Source organism: Cupressus sempervirens, chromosome 9 (assembly GCF_028749045.1).
Source record: "Cupressus sempervirens isolate cs-2001-9-10 chromosome 9, ASM2874904v1, whole genome shotgun sequence".
In the NCBI taxonomy this organism is placed as follows: Eukaryota; Viridiplantae; Streptophyta; class Pinopsida; order Cupressales; family Cupressaceae; genus Cupressus; species Cupressus sempervirens.
The window spans coordinates 145660622-145685403 of NC_143126.1; the positions used below are offsets into that span (position 1 = coordinate 145660622).

Consider the following 24782-nt stretch of genomic DNA (forward strand, 5'->3'; position numbering starts at 1 on the left):
AGGGTTTTCTTTGAAGCTCCCCATCATTAAGTTATTCAACATAAAACATATATCAAAAGAAAAATAGAGAAAGAAAAACTTGTAGCTTGTTATTCTTGAATAATAGATGCATATTTATACAATAGATTGACTTTTCAATATTCCTAAATTACTACTAAATAGATTGACAATAAACTACTTCATGATTGACAACACACACATGAACTTGACACCTAAATCAAAATTAGAGACACATCTAGACAATAGAGTCATTGTTTACATCTCAAAAATAGAGTCATTGTTTACATCTCAAACTCTTTGCCACATATGTAGCACACATAATCATATATGATTTGTTCACTACAATTAGAACATTGACTCCAAAAACTTAAACCTTTATGGCTTCTATAATCTTCATTTTTTAAAACACTCTTAGGCAGTCCCATGATCTTCACTACACTAAATCCTGACATTTGAAGTAGCCTTTCAAATTCTTATTGTTTCCTCTCTTTTCCTCAATTTTCAAGGGCAATCATAAGTAGGTCCACAACCATTTCCATAGGCTTTTTTAGCTTTGACACTTATACCATCATTTTTTCTACGAGTATGAATCTTCCACTCTCAGGCCAATCCTTGTAGAAATTACCAAGTATCTTTAGGCAACTCTCATCATCCCAATCTATTAATACATTATATATCACCCACAAAGATTGCATTCATAACCTAATTAAAGGTCAATTCATCTAAGAAAAGCTCTTTTAGTCAACTAAAACATAATTGAGATGATGGAAAAGAGATCTTCACTCATCTTGAAAAATATGGCATCTCTAACGGGTATGTTATCAAACATACTGCCACCCACGTTCTTGATTCTTGCATGTATATTGCTTGGGGCTATGAGGTAAGGTTTTGGGGATTCTAAAAGGGCCATCCTAAAACATCACATGCTAATGGAAAAATTAAGCATAGAAAAATGAGTCAATTTTGATTATTTGACACTTCAATTATTACATAGGAAATAAGCCTTAATGCACGATGTTCGAGCTGCCCATTTTGAATAAGCATATCTAGTGTATCTTGATCATGACTGGGGATAGTTTTTTTTTGGTATGGAAGAAGGAAAAGAGTAGATTTTACCTGGGATAGATGGGGTAGTGTGAATTACATGAGGAAGATCAAATTTGATTCCATGGATGTGGGGATAAGCCTTGACAATGAGGTCAAGGGTTGTTGCTTTTCCTCCTCCCATATCAACCAATGTTTTCACATCCTTGAAACCATCATAGCAGCTAAATATTTTCTCCATACCTAGAACCATGAGAGTTGACATGGAGTCATTAACAATGCTCCTAACAAGTGGGTCATCCTTCTCATATGCCCACAAGTCCTTTCAATTGGTCATCTTGAAAGCATTGCAGTCTTGAAGTACACATTCATGGAGATGATGTCATGCCACCATTAACACAAGGTGTGCTTCCATAAGGATAAGTGGGACAAGGTTTCTTGGATTATTCTTTGTAACATAAAACCTCTTGGCACAATTAGTGAGCCCATATCAATCAATATCATCATCATGATGAGTTTGGATAAAAATGCCCTTGATAGATAGAAATGTAACAATGCAAGAAAGGAAATGCAGATTAGGAGATTGAGTGGGTAGTTGTGAGGTGATCTCATCTAGAGAGAGGGATGCATCGGAGCCTACTTTTGCTATGATATCAAGAATGTTGAGAAGTATGGAAAATTTTAGAATGAGGGTGGGAAAAAATGATAGAATGGATGTGTCAAAGGTCTCGTCCAACTAAATTGCCATTGCCATTTCTATTTACTAGAAAGACAAATGTAAATTACTTGATTTGATTGTTATGGAACTGATTGAGTTGGTCTTGGTCACCGTTATATATAGACAATTCCTTGCCCATGCAAGGAGTAATGGAAGTTGGAGAAATGACAAAGATGACATATTCCAAGCAATGAAAGCTTGGTGTGCTCTGCTTAAGCCATGGGGCCAATCTTAGAGTTGTTTACAAGATATCAAAATCAAGAATAGGACTAAAAATAGAGCCATATAACAATATCAAACAAATTCAAAGGATATCTATGCCAATTCATTAATACCATATTCTCATCTTCTTATTGGTTGATAAGACTGGTATGAATGGAAACTAAAAACAAACCATGTATTTTGTTTATCCTCCATTAAGGCAGCTTTTAATGAATATTAATGTAGACCATCCATCTACTGCACATTTGGTTTGGTTTGGTTTGACCCCTTTTCCTTTTTTTAAGGTAAAAGCAAGCAATCAAATCAATGAGTCCTAATCATTTTTGCATAATCAGTCTTGTCTACAAAAAAGTTTGGTATCAACTTTTCTCCAAGTAAAAACTATCATAGCTATCAGTATCGTCTCATCTGAATACATTTCAATAGGACTCCAACAATCACAATCATTACTCGAGTATTATTTTTACAATGTGAATCTCAAGTTTCTATTTAAAACATAGCTAAACTAAATAGCATAAGATCGTAGCAATATAAATAGACTGAGTTAAATTTGAGACCTAGCCACTAGTTTCTCATTTTATCATCCCAAAGTGACATTGATTGAGGCCTAAGATTTTACATTTAAGAGGATGTTAGAAACAATAGTCCACCAAGATAACTTAGAGGGGGGGTTGGGGGGTGAATCAGTTATCTAATAATTAAAACATTCATCAACCTTAAACAATATTATCCATTCCACCAAATTAAATAGTCACCATAACAAGATGCACATAGACAATTACACCATATATGTTAACTAGGGAAACCCTTGATCAGAGGGAAAACCCTGGTGGGAATGATGCCCACAAGATGATGTACTAATATAAATATTCCTCATTAGAGGATGAACCCTATTAGTAGTCTATTACAACATTTAGTACATATTAGTCCCTGTTAGGAGACTTTCAATCCTTGTTAGAAGATTTCGACCCTATTAGGAGTTGTAGAAGATAGGAGGACCCACTATCCAAATAGCTTCTAGGGAAAGACCACTAAACTCACTATCCAATTGATCTCTCAACTATTCCTTGTAGAATAACTATATGTATAGTACTTTAACTTCTTTCCTTTGTCCTGTCAACTAGACCAATCACTGTCAGACCTTATAGACTAGGTCATGAACCTCATATCCAAGTATCAAACTTTGGATTGCACAATAGAACCTTAGTAATGAAGTTTCCTTCACTTCAGCTCTACTTTGCTTATCTTCACATTCCACTCTTTGTGTTTCTTACAATCATTCACATTTATCCATACATGATAAAGGAAAATGTCCTTCCTTTACACCAAATCTATAAAAAAATTCCCTGAGTCGGTTGTTACACCTTCTCAATTAATTATTATAGGACCATATTAAGAACATGTTATACTTAGCGATAATATTAATCTTTCACCTAGCAACTTGAATAACTTTTTGTACATGTATCATTATGATGAGTGATCTTAGACATGTCATCACAAACATGTCTTCTTCACATCTTTAACTTTGGCTTCTCAAAATAACAAATCTTCTAAGAGATATAAAAAATCTACTAGAACATGCCTCTGTAAACTCTATCTCAGAACAGTCTTCACCAAAACTTGCATAACTTCTTCCAGATTTAATATCTTATGCTTCTGAGGTTAGCTACATATACTAGACACAAAGTATAATATCCCTTTAACCTTGATACTAAAATTACTCAATGATCTATCCATACCAACTTGATCTTTACCACTATTCTTATGTCAAATGCCACAGAAAACTGCTATGTTGACATCAATGAAAAACACAGTCATGAATGTAACATATCATCATGATAATGATCTAATCATGATTCTACAATACTCCCCCATATTAATATCATCAACAATCATGCTTCCAACAAAGCCATCCTATAATTTATTTCTATAGAACTAATACCATGCTTTTGAAGCATATGAGCAATTCAATAAGATATGATCTGCATCTTTCTCAGACACATTTCAAATATGAGACATTGAGGGGGTCCCCCAAAGCCAATCCTTATAATTCTACCCACAATTAATATTCTTCTTTGAAGGGCTAACCAGGAGAAGACACAAGCTTTCAACAAGCATAGGGAGTAGAGAAATTCCACCTTAGGGTGATGCCTTAAATTATATATGTATTTGTAACCATCTTTTGAGTTATATTCTCCATCTTTGGATCCATCCCATATTAGTTTTTCCTGTCTTATGAAGGTGATATTTCTTTCATTTAATATTTTATTAAGTTTTTCTTCCTCTTGGGGAGGAATATTAAAGTTTGAGAATGGTTTCCATTTCTATCCTACCAAAGTGTTGTTATTAAGATATGAAACAATTCTATCCTCCCCAAGAGTCTGTCCAAAATCTCACCTGATCCCCCTTTCTAATTTTCCATGTCACTCTATTAAGAATAATTGATCTACAACTTCACATGAAGTTCCATAAGTTAGAACCCCTATGAGGATTTCTAGTTCTAAGGATAATAAGTGGATCATTAAAATGAAAATATTTTTTACATAGGGTCTTTTCCCATTTTAGGTGGGGAAATGTAAACATTCTCCAAATGAGCTTGGCACCAAGAGTCATTGCTTGATCTTTCAATTTTTTGACACCAAATCATCCTTCTAACCTAGGGCGACCAACCTTCTCCCAAGCCAGTAGGGATATTTTCCTTTTATCTTCACAACCTTTCCAAAGAAATTATTTTAATTTTTTTTTAATGTTATCCTTATTTTGAGCTAGCAATTCCAAAATAGAGAATTGGAAGATTGGAATACTTAACAAGACTGATTTGAGTAAAGGTTATTATCTCTACTAGATACAACCATTTTCATTTCTAGGATTGGACCCTTGCTTTAATTTTACCTATTAAGATTTCCCAGCTAGAAGAGTTTCTCTTCTCCTGTTCTAATTGAATACCCAAATATCTACAAGGGAAATATCCCTTCTTAATGTTCAAGTTTTTGCTAATTTTTTATTCCATAGTGACCTTGGTATTAAAAAAGAAGCTTTCAAACTTAGATAAATCTATTTCCTAGTTAGAAGCTGTCATGTACTCTTGGGAATATTTTTAAATTATTTTTCCTCTTTTCTATTGGCTTCCCATATAGCATTGTATCATCAAAAAATTGTTGTTGGGTAGTAACTCCTTCCTCTAGGATAATTGAATAACCTTAAGGGGTTGGTTAGTTTTAAAGTTTATTAAAGCTCTTCCCAATGCTTCAGACATAACAATGAATAGTGTGGGGAATATAGGGTCCCCTTGTCTTAGTCCTTTGGAGGGTGAAAAGAAACCCTTTGGTATCCCATTTGTTAGGATTGAGAGTTCTCGAGTTGAGATGCATTCAAAGATTAGATTAATACATTAGTTTTAAAAGATAAAATCTCATAAGCATTTCCAAATAAATCTTCAATCAACTTTATCATAAGCCTTACTAATGTTTGATTTGATCATCATGCTTGGTGAACCATTATAATGAAGGGAATGGATCACTTCTTAGGATATTACTATCCCATCATAAATGGATCTACTTGGGATGAAGCCAATATTATCTTCACAAATGATAATTGGTAAAATATTTAACATTTGATTGGCCTTGGATAGTAAATTGTAGAGAATATTGCATAATGCAATTGACTGGAAAGCCTTGGATAGTAAATTGTAGAGAATATTGCATAATGCAATTGACTGGAAATTGGTAAAAAATTATGTTCAATATTATTTAGGAATAAGAGAAAGAAAGATATGGTTGACTTATTTGAGGAGACTGCCTAAATTTCTAGAGCTCTACAAGGCCTCTATGATATCATCTCCCAGAAAGTGCCAAGACTTTTGGAAAAAACATGTTGGGAAGCCATCAGGCCCTGGGGATTTATCTAGGGCCATTTGGAAAAGAGCCTTAATGACATCTTCCTTAGAGATTTTACATAATAACACTTTCTTGTTATCATCTAAGATAATTTTTTAAATATTCTTTAAGGATTTTTGGAAGGACAAAGAGGATACTTCCAAGTTGTTTAGCATATTCTCAAAGTAAGAGATCACCTCTTCGGCAATTTCAACAGGTGTTTCTATTATGGTGTTATCCTTATTATAAATTTTAGCAAGTTTGTTACTGGCTCTTCTCTGTTTAGTACTGTTGTTGAAATAAATAGTATTTATGTCTCCTTCCCTTAACTAGGTTTCATTGGATTTTTGTTTCTAGAAGATTTCCTCTTTGGGTAGGATATCCTCTAGTTTTAGTCTAAGATGTTTTTCCTTAAGATACATGCTTTCATCTTTACCTTTCTTCATGACTTCTGATTTTATATTGGCTAATTCAATTTCAATTTCAGTTTTAGCATCAAAGATATTTCCAAATTTATTCTTATTCCAATAGATAAAGTTTGTTTGATTGTCTTTAGTTTATGTACCACCTTATACAACCTTGAACCTACTAATTCTGAGTTAATCCACCAATCTTCAAGTAGATGGATCAAAGATTCATCTTTGAGCCACATAATTTCAAATTTAAATAGATTCCTAGTCTAGGTTCCTTCTAATTCAAAAGTTGGAAGGATCAAGTAGTAATTAGATCTAGAGAAGGGAAGAGTTTTAGAGAGAAGATGAGAAACCTCATTAGGAATTTTTCCCAAGATAAGGAATCTATCTAGTTTTTCTACTATTTGACTAGAACCTTGCCTTCTATTAGTCCAAGTTGGATTTGATTTCTAATGGGAAAGAGTGGTGCATCTAATTATTAAAATCTAGTGAATCTTGAGACAATTTTTCCAAACCTCCTCTCTTTTTAAAAGAGGTTGATATTTCATTAAAATCCACTCCCAAAATACAAAGGGAATTAGTTGACAGCAAAACATGTTCCAATTCTAGCCAAAGGAATCTTTTCTCTATTGTTGGTGTAGGCTCATAAATATTTAGTAGCATGAATTGTAGATTAGAATTGAGACTTTGAACATGAACAAATATCCAATATCTTTCCCACCTTGTGGGAATGAGATACACTGAACATGAGTTCCAAATGATTCCCAAACCTCCAGATGCCCCTATGGCATGGCTTCCAAAGATTTTCCTAAAGGCTAATTTCTTCCCAAAATCATTTAACTCGTACTAGTTCATTTTTCTTTCTTAAATCATAATTATGCTAGGTTTATATTGGGAAAGAGAACACTATAATAAGAATTGTTTGTTAGGGGCATTTAAGCCCCTAACATTCCACATAATGAACTTCATTTCTCTATGGAAAGGAACTTCCCCTTCCCTACACCAAATAGTTTAGTCAATTTGGTTTGACCTTCCACCTCTGCATGTTGAGATCTTAGTTCATTAAGAGATTTTTTGCCTCTTTTTTGGGGACTTTTCTCATGTTTGGATTATTGGAAATATAAGAGGAGTAACTGAAAGGGGAGGGGTGAATCAGTTACTCCAAAAATAAATCCTAGATCCCTTAGATGTCAATACAAAATAAAAATTTGAGAACTGAATAGTGTTGATGCTCGACAAACACACATAAAATATTGTAACTTTGTAAATAATGTATATGCTCAATAAGTACTTAACATGCAAATATTTAGATGTTATCTTTGATTAACAGTAATTAACTTTGTTTGCAAAACACATAAAGAAAATATCATGAACACATTTGACACCAGAATTTAACATAGAAACCCTATTTGGGGAAAACCACCAATTGCAACTAGTTATTGTTTTCACTCTTCTAAAGTGAGCCCTATTAGGAGCCAACCCTATTAAAGGTTACAAAACACACTATTAGGTGTGACCCTATTAGAGGATTTAATCACCCTATTAGGAGTGACCTTGTTAGAGGTCTTTAGACAATTCAACAGAACTGCCCCCTTGTTAGAGGATTTACAAATAGCTTTTAAGACAACTCTATTCAGTGATTTAGATCACTACTACAATGGTTAGATAGTAATAATGAGATGACCTAACTTAAATACAACTGAATTGTTGATTACAGATCTTGATTCTAGCTTTACTTGATCCATCTTGATTGAATATATCTTTTATACTCCACAAGGATATTCTACTTATCCTTCAAATTGTCTTCCTCTCTTCATCATTAAATCTTCAATACATTCACAACTTCTCATTCTTTGAAACCACAACTTGATCTTATACTTATATCTTTCATATCGTCAAGTTGACTCATATACAACTTAGAATAACTTATATTCATCTTCTTAGTCAGTTGGAACCATCAAATAAATCAATTAAACTTAATATGCCAAAATAATAAAATCCTTCATTAGCTAACCTAGCTCAGTAGACACTAACTCATAAATGATGTCCTATGTTAACCAACTAAAACTTGGTTAACATTGCAAACTTTCAAAGATCTTTTGGTAACTGAGTGAGCTCAATTAAAACTGGTTCCATCCAAATTTTCTTTCATTAACTAAGTGAGCTCGATTAACACTCATTTTCTATAGACTTTCCTTTGGCGCCCGAGTGAACTCAGTAGACACTACCGTCTAAACTAGGCAAACACAAGAATGCTTGGCAGACATAGAAAACTATATTCAATGCCTAAGTGAGCTCAGAAAACACTGATTTCAAAACTAATATGACATTTTGTAACATCAAAGGCAATACACAATTTAATCAATTGATCCAACAATCTCCCTCTTTGGAATTGATGGCAACACAACATGTCATAATGCAATTATTTTTTTAGAAAAATAATAAAGGAACATATCCTTAGTTTCATTTTGATTCTCATCCATGAGAACTCCCTTTGTTAATGTGAACTTTTTCTACCTTCAGATTCTCCCTCTGTTAGAAAAATTTTGTCTGCAACACCTACCAAGTTCATTTTTCCTCACAAATATCTCTATGATAGCATAACAAACTTCTCTCTCTTTGTAATAACGAAAAAAAATTCTAGGAGATATGACAGTAAACTTCTCCCTCTTTGACAACACATGCCAAAGATAACAACTTTGTTAATATCAATGTACCTTAAGTATTGATTCATTTTCAATATGCCCTTGCCAATTCTGCATCAATTGATTGATCTTCAACATACTCTGGTTGATGCATCACTAACTTCATTTAGTGGGCTTCAAATAGGGGAATGACCCCTAGCTTACCTCTTAGATACAGAAATGCATCCTTAGGTAATGGCTTGGTGAATATGAAATGTCCCTTTTCTGATTTTATATGATATTCCCAACCTCTAATTAGATTTTCAAAATCAAACAACTGATATCACAAAGATCCTCCAAATTTCTCAAGAAACCCCAAATCGGGTATGCTAGAAATGGTGCCAAAAGCTTCACAGCTTCACCTATTATTAATAAATCTGAAAATGGACATTTTAAAAAAAAAATTAGCAGCATAAAAGCCTATAAAATGACATTTCTAGATCTATATAGCCTTTACACAACATCTCACAAATGTAGGACAAAAACTATGCTCATCGGGCTCCCAAAATTAACACAAAAATGCCCGAAAACACCACAAAAACACTAATAAACTCTCTTAGAAGTTTAATCACATCTCAATACATATATTCAGCTCTATTTTAATAGCTTAAAGTCTTAAATACAGCAGCAACCAAAACTGATATGAAATGCTCAACTGAAAACACCAAACTCATGCAAAAAACACACCCAAAAACCCACAAATTTACACTGTTTAGCACAAAGGCAAACTCTATATGAGCATGCACATGGAATGGCTTCAAACTCCCATCCTTAGCCTTCCTAGAAACCTGAAAACTCCCATTCTTGGGTTTCCCTGGAAACCTACAAACTCCCGTTCTTGGGTCTCCTTCTCCACAGGTTTGGCAGCCTCTGAAGAATAACAAAGAATGAGCAAAAATCAAGTTCTGTAATCAGCCCAAAATGCCTCCAAACCCCTTAAAAGAGGGAATAAATGTAACTCACGTCCAAGAGAGGTTAATGAAACATATTTTAATAATAATTTTTATTTATTATTCCAACAGTTTCCAAAGATTAACCCCCTTTTTCCGAAACTTCACTTTCTTGGGCCTGCCTGCCTTAGCAAAGATTATTATTTTTTAATTATTTGAAAAGGGGACATGACAAGTCCTCCCCTCCAAAACATTTCTTGTCCTCAAGCAATGGTTGAACAATAAACCAATCAATCCACCTGGATCCCAAATGTAGTCATGAACTATACTACTACCAATTAACACAGGCTCCTGCAATATCCTCTGCAATATGACCAAGAGGAATCCATAATCAAACTGACAATTATAGCTCAACCAAACTCTAAAATCACCACTACCACAATCAAAAACCCATGAGGCACAAACTCTTAGAACATCAGAACCCAAGCAAAGTGGACAAACCAAACTACCAACACAGTAAATACCATCAACGCATCCCACTGGCCTATACGAAATGCACAATCCAACTCTGCAACAATGGTGAATGCTCTCAAATGAAACTGTACCAAGTATGGAGAATCCACACACTGTACAACTCCTGTAGTCAACACAACTTTTCAAATCATCGGCCACTATCTCATAACCATAACTACCATGCACCCCTGATGGTGAAAAGCCATCACAAGATAAATAGCAAGAATTGGAACCCAAACCAAATCTTCCTGCCATCAACTCCTCAACACAAGGATCAAATGCTAACTGATGTACATACCTTGCAATATAATGTTGATAAAAAAAACCAACCTTAGTCAACAACTCACCATGAACAAGTGATACAACCCACTGTGACTGATCACCAGCTAAGTCAGGAGATGTCATAGCCAAAGGAGTAGAATCAATAACAACACCCGCTGAAGCATCACTCTGAAACTCCTGCTCTAAGTCATGTATTGTCAAGCTGTCAACTGTACAACCTATCGCCATGTCATGCCCATCACAACTCTCATCTTGAGGCATCAAATTGTCCCATAACTGATGATAAGCACTAGGAACCAAAGTACATCTCTGTATCATTATCTCATCAACATGGTCATCAAAGGTAAATTGATGAGCATACCTCACAGTGTAATGCCGATAGAATGCACCAATCTCAGTCAATGGCTCAGACTGTAATCCAAATGAAACTAACTGCAATTGATCATTAACCATGTTGGAACTAACTACTACCTCTGAAGATATCACCAAGGGAGTAGTGTTACTAGTAGGAACCATGCCAACTGCCAACTCACCAACATCACACATGATCTTTGATAAATCTCTAGTCTCTGTGCCATCAATACTAGACGCCACCACCATGTCAGGCATACAACAATCTGCTACAACACCCAACTCAACTGAACCTAACTCTAGTGGGAATGAACCTGATATTCCAATGTTAGTATCAAGAATGGATGCATCCCCATCTCCACAGTCTCTGACAATCTTGGCCATGGACATCCTCGGATCACCAAACGCCACTGCTTGTGACTGTATAGAATCAGGTGAAGACTGTAGTCACTCTAACTCCATGGTCACCTTAGCCAGATGAAATTGTGACTCCTTGAAAGCCAACTGTGTACTCTCAAGAATCTCAGAAGTCACCACAAGCTGCTCAGTAAGCTCACTCACCTCATCTTCCTTGGCCAACAATGCATCATATGCTATACTGCCCCACTTCATAAGATAATCTCTGTTGGCTACCAACTGCATATAATCCTGTCTCAGAATCTAGATAGCCTCCCATAAAGAGTGGAACTCTGTCAAGGAAAGATAACTGTCTCCCTGCTCATCACTAGTAGGATAACCCCATCCATAAACTGCTAACAACTGATGAGTAGCATCGAAATGTTGGCAAGTGATAGCAATGTCTTGGTCACTAACTCTCAACTGATTAGACACATGATGGCACTGGCTTGACTGTCTCCTAGAAACCTCCTCTGATGCACTGTCTAAAGGAGTATCCTCAAAGTTACTAGTCTCTAGAGTATTACCATCCATATCCTGTGAATCAAATCTAAAACTCATATCAACATACGGAGTATCAAAAACATTAGCATTACTGTCCAACTCCTCTATACCCAAGGAAACTAAGTCTTCAAAATTTCCCACTGCATCCTCCTAGATGTCATCAATGCCAATATGATCCTGGGACTCATATATACACACTGCCAAATATGAAATATCATCAACACATTCTAGCAAGTATGGTCCACTGGATATATGAACAAAGCCCAACATCGGTGTATAAAAACTAATACCAACATTGGACAAGATGTTAGCACAAGAAAAGACAACACCGTGCAATCTGCTAATCAAATCCATGATAGCACCCAAACAAACACTGCTACCAAAAAGTGTTAAAGATTTCCTGTCAACTGAATCCCAAATGCTAATATAACAATCTTGAGTCCATATCTGTAAACTAGAATCAGCTGGTAACTCAAGCAAAATCCTCACTTGAGTAATATGACCAATACCAACTAACTCCACATACCTATCATGATGAGATAATGAAGTCAAAATACTATCTTCACTCACCTTCAGCTGGCGGGATGAATCATGTGAAGTACTACCTGCCTCAACCTCATGTGATGAAGCATCTAACTGTGCTTGGTACTCTTTCTCAGCAAAGTCATGAATGCTCAATGTTTGCTCATCTCTACCACATATCTCACCATCCTGCACAACAACATCATCATAATCATCATCTGAACCCACTACACTGTAGTCACTGCCTGTTGTAACTATACCATCCTGAATACCTGTGGCATCACCCTTTGACAACCTGTAAACAATTGTCTCAATTTGAGTATCAAGTTGATCGTTACTATCAATCTGTGCAATATCCTTTCCCACCACCTCCTCTGGTAGAGTAGAATCTGAGACCTCTACCTGGCTATCAGCTAGTTTCTCAAAATCCTCATGCAAGTTCTTGGGAATTGTGTCATCTTTCCTGTGAGAAAATCTGCCAAATAGAAATCCAGTCAACTTATCCACCTTAGCTGGGTCAGATAACATGTCATTCATTATACGGTGGTGCTCAACCAACTGTTTAGACATGTCATGGCTTATTTTCATAAGTTTATCTCGAATGTCTAAATAACCATCCTTTCTACTATTTTGACTCTGGCTATCAATTGTCCAAGATCGTTCCCTCTGAGACTCTGTACTATACCTGTCCATTCTGGATAAAGTAGAGTGTAACCCCAATAGGATATAACTTCTTCAAACACCAAGAACTAACATGCAAATGATTAGAAGTAGCATGCAACCATAGATTTGGACATGCAACTGATTAGAAGCAACATGCAACAACCAAATTATGACATGCAAGATCTGGGTAGTTGTCAAAACTGACATGCAAACTTCTACAACCACCAAATTCACCAAGAACTAACATGAAAATGATTAGAAGTAGCATGAAACCATAGATTTGGACATGAAACTGATTATAAGCAACACGCAACCACCAAATTATGACATGCAAGATCTGGGTAGTTGTCAAAACTGATATGCAAGATCTGGGTACTTGTCAAAACTAAAATGCAAACTTCTACAAACATCGAATTCACCAAGAACTAACATGAAAATGATTAGAAGTAGCATGAAACCATAAATTTTGACATGAAGCTGATTAGAAGCAACATGCAATCATAAATTATGACATGCAAGATTTGGGTAGTTCTCAAAACTGAAATGCAAGATCTGGGTAGTTGTCAAAACTACCTGCAAACTTCTACAAACCCTCAAGCTGGCAAGATCATGGCTCTGATACCACTAAAATGTCCCTTTTCTGATTTTATATGATATTCCCAACCTCTAATCAGATTTTCAAAATCAAACAACTGATATCACAAAGATCCTCCAAATTTCTCAAGAAACCCCAAATCGGGTATGCCAGAAATGGTGCCAAAAGCTTCACAGCTTCACCTATTATTAATAAATCTGAAAATGGACATTTTTACAAAAATTTCAGTAGCATAACAGCCTAAAAAATGACATTTCCAGATCTATATAGCCTTTACACAACATCTCACAAATGTAGGACAAAAACTATGCTCATCGAGCTCCCAAAATTAACACAAAAATGCCCGAAAACACCACAAAAACACTAATAAACTCTCTTAGAAGTTTAATCACGTCCCAATACATATATTCAGCTCTATTTTAACAGCTTAAAGTCTGAAATACAGCAGCAACCAAAACTGATATGAAATGCTCAACTGAAAACACCAAACTCATGCAAAAAACACACCCAAAAACCCACAAATTTACACTGTTCAGCACAAAGGCAAACTCTGTATGAGCATGCACATGGAATGGCTTCAAACTCCCATCCTTAGCCTTCCTAGAAACCTACAAACTCCCATTCTTGGGTTTCCCTAGAAACCTGCAAACTCCCGTTCTTGGGTCTCCTTCTCCACAGGTTTGGCAGCCTCTGAAGAATAACAAAGAATGAGCAAAAATCAAGTTTTGTAATCAGCCCAAAATGCCTCCAAACCCCTTAAAAGAGGGCATAACTATAACTCACATCCAAGAGAGGTTAATGAAACATATTTTAATAATAATTTTCATTTATTAGTCCAACGGTTTCCAAAGATTAACCCCCTTTTTCCGAAACTTCACTTTCTTGGGCCTACCTACCTTAGCAAAGATTATTATTTTTTAATTATTTGAAAAGGGGACATGACAGAATATTTCTGCAATCTATTCTTTTATGTTTACATATTCCAATCTGACTTCTTTATCCTACACAAATTCTCTTAAGAAGTGATATTTTATAGCAATGTGTTTTGTTTTGGTATGCATCACTGGGTTCTCTAATATATTGATTGCACTGGTGTTATCATAGTATATGATTACTAGATCCTTAATCTCTATCTTAATATATGCCAACAGTTCCTTGAACCAAACAATGTTTGAACAATTAACTATTGTTGCCACATATTTTGCCTTTGTTGTGGATTGAGAGGTACAATTTTTCTTCTTTCTTGTCCAAGACACTAGTCGTTTACCAAGAAAGAATGCTCCACCACTAGTTCTTTTCCTGTCATCAAGACTTCCTGCACAATCAGCATTAGTAAATACCTTCAAGTCCAAATTGCCTCCAAGTTTGTACCATAAGCTATAATCTTCAGTACCTTTTATATATCTCATGATTCTTTTGATTTTCATCATGTGATTTTCTCTAGGATTTGCTAAGAATATTGCCACCATACCAACTACTAATGAAATATCATGCCTTGTATGCACTACATACTACAATTTTCCAATCATTGATATGTATGTGGTCTAATCTACCTCTTTAGAATCATCATTTTTTGGAAGGGTTATGTCCAATAGACATAGGGATTCCAATTGGTCTTGAATCTTCCATTCCAAAAAAATTTAGTATCTCCTTGATATACTTAAATTGAATAATGTAGATACCATTTTTTTATGTTGTATCTACAACCAAACAAAGAATTTTATCTCTCCAAACATGGACATCTCAAATTCTTTACTCATTTCTTCTGAAAATGCCTTGCACAAGTCATTGTTTCCTATAAATAAAGTGTCGTCAAAAAATATTTTTTCTAGCATAATCTTCTTGTCTGAGCCTTGTTTGATATATAGGCTACTGTTATCATTTATTCTTTGAAAACCAATATGTACCAAATAGTTATGTAGTCTTTCATACCAAGCTCTAGGAGCTTGCTTGGGACCATATAATGCTTTGTTTAATTTGCAGACCATGTCTCTTTTGCTAGGATCTACAAAACCTTCTAGTTGTTCAATGTAGACTTCCTCATTAAGAATTCCATTCAAGAATGCAAATTTAACATCCATTTGATACACTTTAAATCCTCTATGTGCTAAATATGCTAGTAAAGTTTTTACACCTTTTAATCTTTCAATAGGAGCAAAAGTTTCACCATAATCAATACCTTCTTCTTGAGAATACTCTTTACACACCAATCTTTCTTTTTTTTTGGAAACTTCTCCATCTTCATTCAACTTATTTCTAAACACCCACTTTATGCCAATCACATTTTTATCCTTGGGTCTAGGAACAAGAGTCCAAGTTTTGTTTTTTTATATCTGTTCTATTTCTTCATTCATTGCTTCAACCCAACTTTCATTATCCAATGCATCTTTAATATTTCTTGGTTCAAATCCAGCAAGTAAACATATACCTTTTAATTTGTTTCTTATCATTGTTCCATCAAATTTGTCTCCAATGACCTGATCAGGTGCATGATGCCTTCTAACATATCTTGCTAACACAAGTTCTTTGGGTTTGGAATGAGTTCCACTTTTTTCATCATAAACTTCAATGTCAGGCTTGAGTCCCACTGTCTGTAACTCAAGTCCATCAGACTTTGTTCCATTAGACTTGGGTCCTCAATAATGGACTCTAGAGGAGCTCCCATCATACCTTCTACAGGAGAGGATTACCTATTTGAAATATTAAAACATCCTCCCTTTAGGTTGAAGGAGATGTCCATATCTGAGATAGAAGAGGGAAACCCTTGCAAGTTTAGAGATTTAAAATCTTTAAGTTTATTACATCTCTTACACGAAGCAATGGAGGGGTTTCCAAGTGACTTTCTTAGCTATCCTACTAGAGAAGATCTCTGGCTCAAGGTAATATAAACAATTATTTGTAATGGTCCTTAACTTTTTGAAATTTATTTTACAAAATTCCATTTCAATCAAGAGTTTAAAATTATTGGATGAAATAAAATCATCCTCAAACCCTCTAAAATCACCCAAATAATTTCCTATACAACTAAGAATAGATCTTTGTAGTAATTCTACTAGGACGTCCTTTAGTATAACCCATTTTATTACTTTATTATTATCAAAAGAAAATGAATCAAAATTGGGTTCCCATCTTATGAATTTTAAATGATATCCTTTCAAAAAAAAATGGATCTCCATGTAATAACTTTTTCCTTAATTCTAGTGTAGAGAAAAGAAAATAATGTTTTTTTTTTAAGGATAGAAATTGATGCAAGGAGGGGTTGAAAAACTAGGGCTAGAGGCATACCTAATGATCCAACCACATTACTGAGAAAGCACAATAGAAGAAAACAACATAGAGAACAACACCAAGGAGAGAAGGAACATCAAATACTTTATTGATTCATCAAATTATTCGCATACATGCCCAATTGTAAGGCCTTGTGGATTATAACAAATAAGATTTACAAAATCCAGACATAGATTTTTTAGATGTCCTTAATTCATACTTCCATCTCTTTAACTTTTCTCTCCCATCCAAACTCTCTAAGTGATACCTAACCTAAACCTAGACACCCCAATTTATACTTGCCAAAATGGCTTACAAAAGATTCGAGATCTTTACATAATAGAAGGTCAGCCTTTAAAATGGTATGTAGACATCCCAAGACAAGATCCTTACATTAAATTATTGATCCAAATTAAATACACACGTAAGCTCAAACTAAGAACCAATCATAGATAAGCTTGGTCAAAGAAGGAACCAAGCATCAACAAACATCAAGTTCACTTGATACATAAAGGAACACTAGGCCAACACTGAACATTTCAGCACATATAGAAATGCTCACTCTCAACCAACACTAAATAGCTCGATACATACATGAACTTGGAAATTACTATAACTGGGCAACCATTAAAACTTCACATTAACTGGCAAAATGAGAAAAATGAGCAGGATAGAAGGAAACCTAAGATTCTCCTACATTAGACAACTAGGGTTGAAATAAATGATTCTCCTAAATCATGAAAGTATCACAACCTAAGCTAAATCCAACTTAGATTGAGAAACCCATGTAGCTTCATCAACTAGTATGTTCTTCCACTTCACCAAATATTCATAGTAATCCTTTCCTCTTGTGATCTTAATTACCAATTCTCTCATCCAAATCTATTCAACCTCTTCAATTTACTTCTTAGGATAATCATGTGGTACAAAAAATTCATCATCTAACTCATGATACTTATGCAAATTAGAAAAATTGAATATAGGATATATATCCATTTCATATCAACTTCATAAGCATTACCACTATAAAACTTCCTCAAAACTCTACAAGGACCAAACTTCTTCATTCTCAACTTACTGGTATGTTCCAATAGGAAATATTCCTTTCTTCAAATGAGCCATCACCTCATCACCAACTTCAAAAACATGATGTCTTCTAGACTTATCAGCCTTCTTCTTATACTTCTTTACATTGTTCCAAACTTAGCTTCACTTCCTCGTGCAAAGACTTCATAAAGTCAGAAAATACTTCTCCTTCGGTACTTCTCTTCTCCTCACCAACAACATCCCTCAAATCTGATATACCTTTAGGCTGCATTCTAGTAACAATCTCAAAAGGTGTTTTCACTATACTCCTATTCACATAATTATTATATGTAAACTCAGCTTGTGCCAATATCATATTTTAATTAATTAGCTTATCTCCAACCAAACATCTCAACAAATTACCCAAGCTTCTATTCACAACATCTATACGTCCATCTATTTGTGGATGGAATGTAGAACTAAACTTCAACTCAGTATCCATCTTCTTCCACAAAGTCCTCCAAAAGTAACCAAAAAATTTATTGTCTCTATCAGAGATAATACTTCTCAGTAATCCATGTAATCTAACAATCTCTTTGAAGAAAATATCAATAATATGCACAATATATGATGTCTTCTGACATGGTATGAAATGTGCCATCTTATAAAATCTATCCACAACAACAAATATGTAGGAATCATACCCTTTTTCTATATTAGGTAATCTAAGAAGAAAATCCATATTGATGTCACTCCATGGTTTCACAAGAATAGAAATAGATGTATACAATCCAGTATTCTAACTTACTCTTTTTTCAACTTATCAAGAGTCTCTCTTGTGCTATGTTTGCCCCTTGTGTTGCTTGTGTGGGGGATTATGTTTGGATGCATGATGGAGTGAATGTAAATTTTGGTTTCCCATCATGGGGGGCATCCCTTAGCTATAGCAAGTCTTGGGGGTCCCCTCATTGTTAGTAGCTACCTAGTTCATCCTACTAGTAGTCATATGCTTATCTTAAAGATTAAGCCATGTATGTCTAAGTATGAACTATTTTAGACTATGAAACTGTGGATGGCTCATTAAATTAGTTATAGTTACTTTGATGGTAATTTTTTACTTGGATAACCATAGTAATTTTAGAGATAATACATGCACCAAATATTGACTCTTGGAACGGATGCATTTATTAGATAAAAGGTTGATGCAAGATCACCTACTATTTCAGTGATTCATGATAACTCAACAGATCACATGGCCTTTGTACTAGCAATGCTTCATTCAAATTTATACCCTATCTACTTTCGATGGTAGGATAGAGGCCTACCATGGTGGTGATGGGTGACAAAGAATTAGGGTACAATTCTAGAGAGGGAACCTAAGCAACAACTACCACATCCAAGGAAGGTAGTAGGCACACAAATTACCCAATCCTAACACGAGGCAATAGTGACAATAAATAACAGTATTGCACTCATCGAGTTTGGTAATTGGAATGAGTACAATCTAAATCCCTTAACGAGGATCCATTGGAGGGAAAGTCTGGTGCTAGCAGCCATGGTAATTCCAACTCCAATAGTTTATATTTAAGTTGTTGTAGTTAAAAATCTCATAGTTGGATCTTGGGTCATCAAGGTCAATCCACCTTCTTGGTGTGCACTAGCCCTCATGTCCCTTTTTTTGGTAGTGTATTCCTAGCCTTAATGGGTTGGGTTGCAATTCTAGTTCCATTACATTGAAAAATTAGAGTTCTTAAAGCAAGCCTATGCTCTGAATAAATTAGCATGGAATAACGCAATAAAAGTCTGGTCCTATTTTGTTGGCCTTCAGGACAAGAGTAATGATTAATAAGGACTATTGTTGGCCTTTGGGACTAGAGTAATGAGTAACAATTAATAAGAAAACTACCTCTAGAATAATAATTAACTCTTCCTAAGTAAGAACTAGTACCTCCTCTGTAAGAATTACCACCTTTCCTCTTGGTCTTTCTTTTATCATCACTTTTCCACTCAGATTTTCCCTTATCTTGCACAAAATTGTCAGATCTGCCACTTTCTCCATAAGATCTATGTCTGCCTCTCTAGAATCTACCACCTCTACCTTTTTGTCTTTGTTCATGCTTCTATATAAAGATCTCTCTAGCTTTCAAGGTATATTGATATGCTTCAACCACACTTTCTAATTTTACAAAACTTATTTCATTTTAAATTCAAGATCTCAATCCATTTAGGTATCTTGCAAATATCTCAACCTCATCATCCACATGTCTAGATCTGATGTCCAATCTACATAATTCCTCAATATACTCCTTCATAGTCATGTCTTTTTGTCTCTAATTTTGCATGTTCCTCAACAAGATAACTTGCTAATCAAAAGGAAGGAACTTCTTCTTCACTTTTTTCACCATTTTTAGCCAATTTTTTATCTTCTCTTTTCCTTTTCTATGTCTATTAATTTTTAAATACTCCCACCATAGTAAGGCATGACCTTTCAATCTTTTGCCTACAATATTCACCTTCCTATTATTAGGAGTGCCTTCAAACTCAAAGAGCTTCTCCATATCAGAGATCTAGTCCAACACATCATTGATGTCTAATTTTCTATCATAAGGAACAAATTCTACAACAAGCTTTGAATGTACCCTAAATAGTAGTCTCAACAATTTTTCCTCATCTTGATCTTCCTCAAGTTTTGGATTAGGTTTTGCTGTCATTGCTTCATCATCACTCACATCATTCAAATGTGTTCCTCTCCTCTAAGTTGTCTCCATGACATCTAATATGGCTGAAATTTGTCTCAACATGTCCATAATAGCAGTGTCAACATTTTCTCTACCTCAAACCATCTTAGAAAATAGGTTCTTGCAAGATCATGACCCTTTGAAAGTTATAGGTCAAATCCACAAAGCTACCACCCTACAACCAAATCAAACTTAGGGTTCTATATGATCCAATCTCCTCAAGGATGAACCTTATGCTCTGATACCACCTGATGCAATGAGGGGTTTAGAAGCTAGGTCTAGAGGCACACCTAACTATCCAACCACCTTGTTGATTAAATACAAAGGAAGAAAACAACACAAAGAACAACACCAAGGAGAGAAGGAATAAAAAATATTTTATTGATTCATCAAATTTCTTGCATACATGCCTAGCTGTAAGGCCTTCTAGGTCACAACCATTAAAATTTACAAAATTCTAGACTTAGAGTTTTTATAGGTCCTTAATTCAAACTTCTAGCTCTTTAACTTCACTCTCCCATCTAAACTCTCTAAGTGATACCTAACCTAAACCTAGATACCCCAATTTAAACTTGCCAAAATGGATTACAAAAGATTCTAGATCTTTACATAACAGGAGGAAGAGGAAAATAGAGGGAGAGAGAAGGGAAAAAACATGGGGGAGAAGATGGGGGAGGAGGTGAAAGAGAAGAGGGAGAAGATGAAGAATAAGAAGAAGAAGAATGAGGAAAAGATGAAGATGAAAGGGAATTTGGTGAAGGAGAAGACCAAAAGAAATAAGGATAAGGGGAAGATGATTTGGATGAAGAATACAAAAAGGCAAAAGGAGAATAATAAGGAGAACAAAAAAAAAATTAAAAATTAAAACTTGGATAAGTACAAAATAGATGAAGGGAATAGAATGGAGAAGAAGGAGGCAAAGAAGAATAAGAAGAAGAAATATATGGAATGGAGAAGATGAAGAAGAAAATAGAAAAAAAGAAGAGAAAAAGGGAGCAAGAAAAAAGGGTTAGCTAGAGAAGGAGGCAAAAAAAGAGAAGGAAAATGAGAAATACAATTGATTTTCTCTCCCTTATGATTTCTATATATTTTTTACTATATTTTCCCCAATATTAATGAGTAATAACAATATCTTCTTAGTGTTTCCCCATTTCCAACAATAACCTTAACACATGTATTAGTTGATCTCTACCCTTAATACTTCATAGTCCTAATTAAAGAATTACAAACTCTTAACTCCACTCTTAATTGAATTGTAAACGCTAACTCTAACTCTGGTTCAACTATCATCCTAACACTAATCTTTAATCTTGTACTTCATATAAATGGGTAAATTTCAAGGGTCATTTATATTTGTAAACTTGTATTCAATTAAATTCCTAACTCTAACCTTTAATGAGTCATTTTCAAGGTTCCATAAAAAAATATTCTAGAAATTTGATTGATTGTAGATTGTAAAAAAAAAAATTATAAAATAAAAGTTATAACTAATTAGCATACAATTCATTAGTAAATATCAATTTATTTCTGGATTTGATTGTGTGTGTTTTTAGCATCAATATTTCTCAGTGATCCATCATCAAGAAGAAAGAGTGCAAGAATACTAATAGAAAGAAATAGATCAATCCTTACTCAAGAATTATAAGAAGAGAGGAGAGACATGGAAACCTAAGAAAGAAAAAATAGTACATGTAGAGACATATATTTATAATGTTAAAAATAATAGTAAGTGTGTGTAAGTGTGTGTAAGTGTGTAAGTGTGTGTGTGTGTGTGTGTGTGTGTGTGTGTGTGTGTGTGTGTGTGTGTGTGTGTGTGTGTAAACATTAGCAATATATAATACATGTGTGTTGAGAGCTTGTTAACGCCCACTTCAATGTGAGGTAGGAAATATTTTGAAAGAACCTTCACCAATAAATAATTTCAATGGGGGTATGCTATTTGCAATGCCAAGTTGGAGTAGCATATGTGTATTTGTAACACATTCTTTAAAAAAAAAATCACAAGAGGCATTGAATCTATAATACTAAGCTTAATATAACATAACTCTAATCCTAATTTTAAATCTAACCTTAATCTCAACTCTAATGAAAAAGATGATGACATAGTAGATATGCTTTAAATTGTTTACAATCTTTGAGAGACATGGTTAATTTAAAAATGTGATATAATTATTGTTGTTATGTTCACAAACCAATCCCATGCAAACAACCTAAATGACCTAGGAATGCTTCAGTCTATAGTGAAAGTGATTTGATTGTTGTCAATATATACAACTATAAAGTGAGGAAACAATAGTTTGAACAAATGATAAGTTTGAGATGATCAAGGGAAGTTAAAATCTTGATAAAAATAAGAATATTTTTTAATTTAATTATTTATTACTTTTTAGTGTTCAAATACAAAACCAAAGAGTTTTTAAATATTTTATTTTATTTTATTTGTATACAATATAAAATAATAATTAAAATTTATTAAAGGCAAAAGCCTACAATGCAATAGTAACTTGTGAGCCTCTCATGTGGGAGGTCTTGGGTTTGAATCTACCTTTTCTTAACATATAATAATAATTAATTCCAACAAATAATAATAATTAATCTAGGCTTCGATCGTTTACTGATCAAAAATAATTATATATAAAGAATGGTGGAGATAATAAGAGAGATAAAAATAAAGATCCAGGTAAAAAAATGGAATGCAGAGAGAGATAGAGACAAAAGAAGTAAAAATGAAGACATTGATATTTAAAAGTATAGGAAGGGGGTAATGGAGAGAGATGGATACATAGAGAAAGGGATATGTGTCTATATATAGAGGTGGGAGATAGAGATGAATATAGAGTCAAAAGATGGGAAAAAAGAGTTAGATTGAAATAGAGAGATTGAGAAGTGAAGATAGAAAGAGATCTAAGGTGATAAATAGGGAAATATAAAGGAGAGACAGAGATGAAGAAACTAAAATCTATATAGATTTATAGATTGATAAATAATAATATGAATAAAATAGAATGAAATAATATGCTAGAAGGAAGCAACATGGTGATGAATGAGTGCATGACTGAGGAGAGAAAAAAAAAAGATGAGAAGAAAAGGTGAAAGGAGAGAACAAAACAAAGGGAAGGGGCTAAAGAAGGAGGAGGAGGACAAGAGCTAGAGGAAGAAAAGTAGGAGAAGAAGAAATAAAAAGAATAATTTAATTAAGAAGAGGAGCACGAAAAAAATATAATTTAAGTTTAAATGGATTATATGAGAGTTTGAATATATCATTTTCGTAGACAGAACTAATTATTTAGAAATGATTAGGACTTGATGTGGTGGTGAAGGTTCCCAAATTCAAACTACAACCACTAACCAACAAGTCTACAGCCACTTTGGAACCCATGGCTAACTCAACATGCCACCTATCAACTTAACATACTACCACTAGTCCACATCACTGAACAAGAGATAGTGAAATAAAAGAATCAAAAGCACTTGAGTTGAACAAAACTAAAGATGAAACACCATGCAATGTACCTATAGCCTCAACTACTATACCTTGATTCTCAGCTTGATGGTTTTTAACTAGCGCAAATACTTGATGATTCCTACCATCATCCCCCACTGTAGGCTCAGATCTAGCTACACCCTTACCAAGTCCTGAAGAAGGTGGTTTAATAGGACGCCCAAAAGATTTATGACCAAGCTGGCCACAAGAATAATAGTTTCCCCCAAAGTTGGAACTTGTTTCACAACCACCCTGAGTAGCATTAGGATAAGGTGCACTACCCCTACTAGAATTTTGTTAACTACTTTGAGAAGGGTGATCCTACTAGGATTTATGCCCATGGCTCGGGTCATCTCCCTTCTTTCCTAAGTCTCCTACATTCTATCCATCTTTAAACCATTTTCCTCTCTAATGAAAACCATGATGACCACTACCGCATTTTGAGGGTGTTAATTGGGCTTGGCCCTTCCCTGAGGACTGGGTAAACTATGCATCTTGTCTTGAATCCCATGCACTTTGATTTTGAGAACTTGATTTACCACTAAAACCTCTAGCCAAATTATTCTTTTCAATACGTTCTTTCTTAACAGCATGA

The 24782-nt window shown here is 34.5% G+C and overlaps 1 pseudogene; it reads right to left on the reverse strand.

The window, feature by feature from the left end:
* Positions 1–367: 367 nt before the first annotated feature.
* LOC149537925 (caffeic acid 3-O-methyltransferase-like) lies at positions 368–24082 on the reverse strand (annotated as a pseudogene).
* Between the last annotated feature and the right edge of the window lie 700 nt (positions 24083–24782).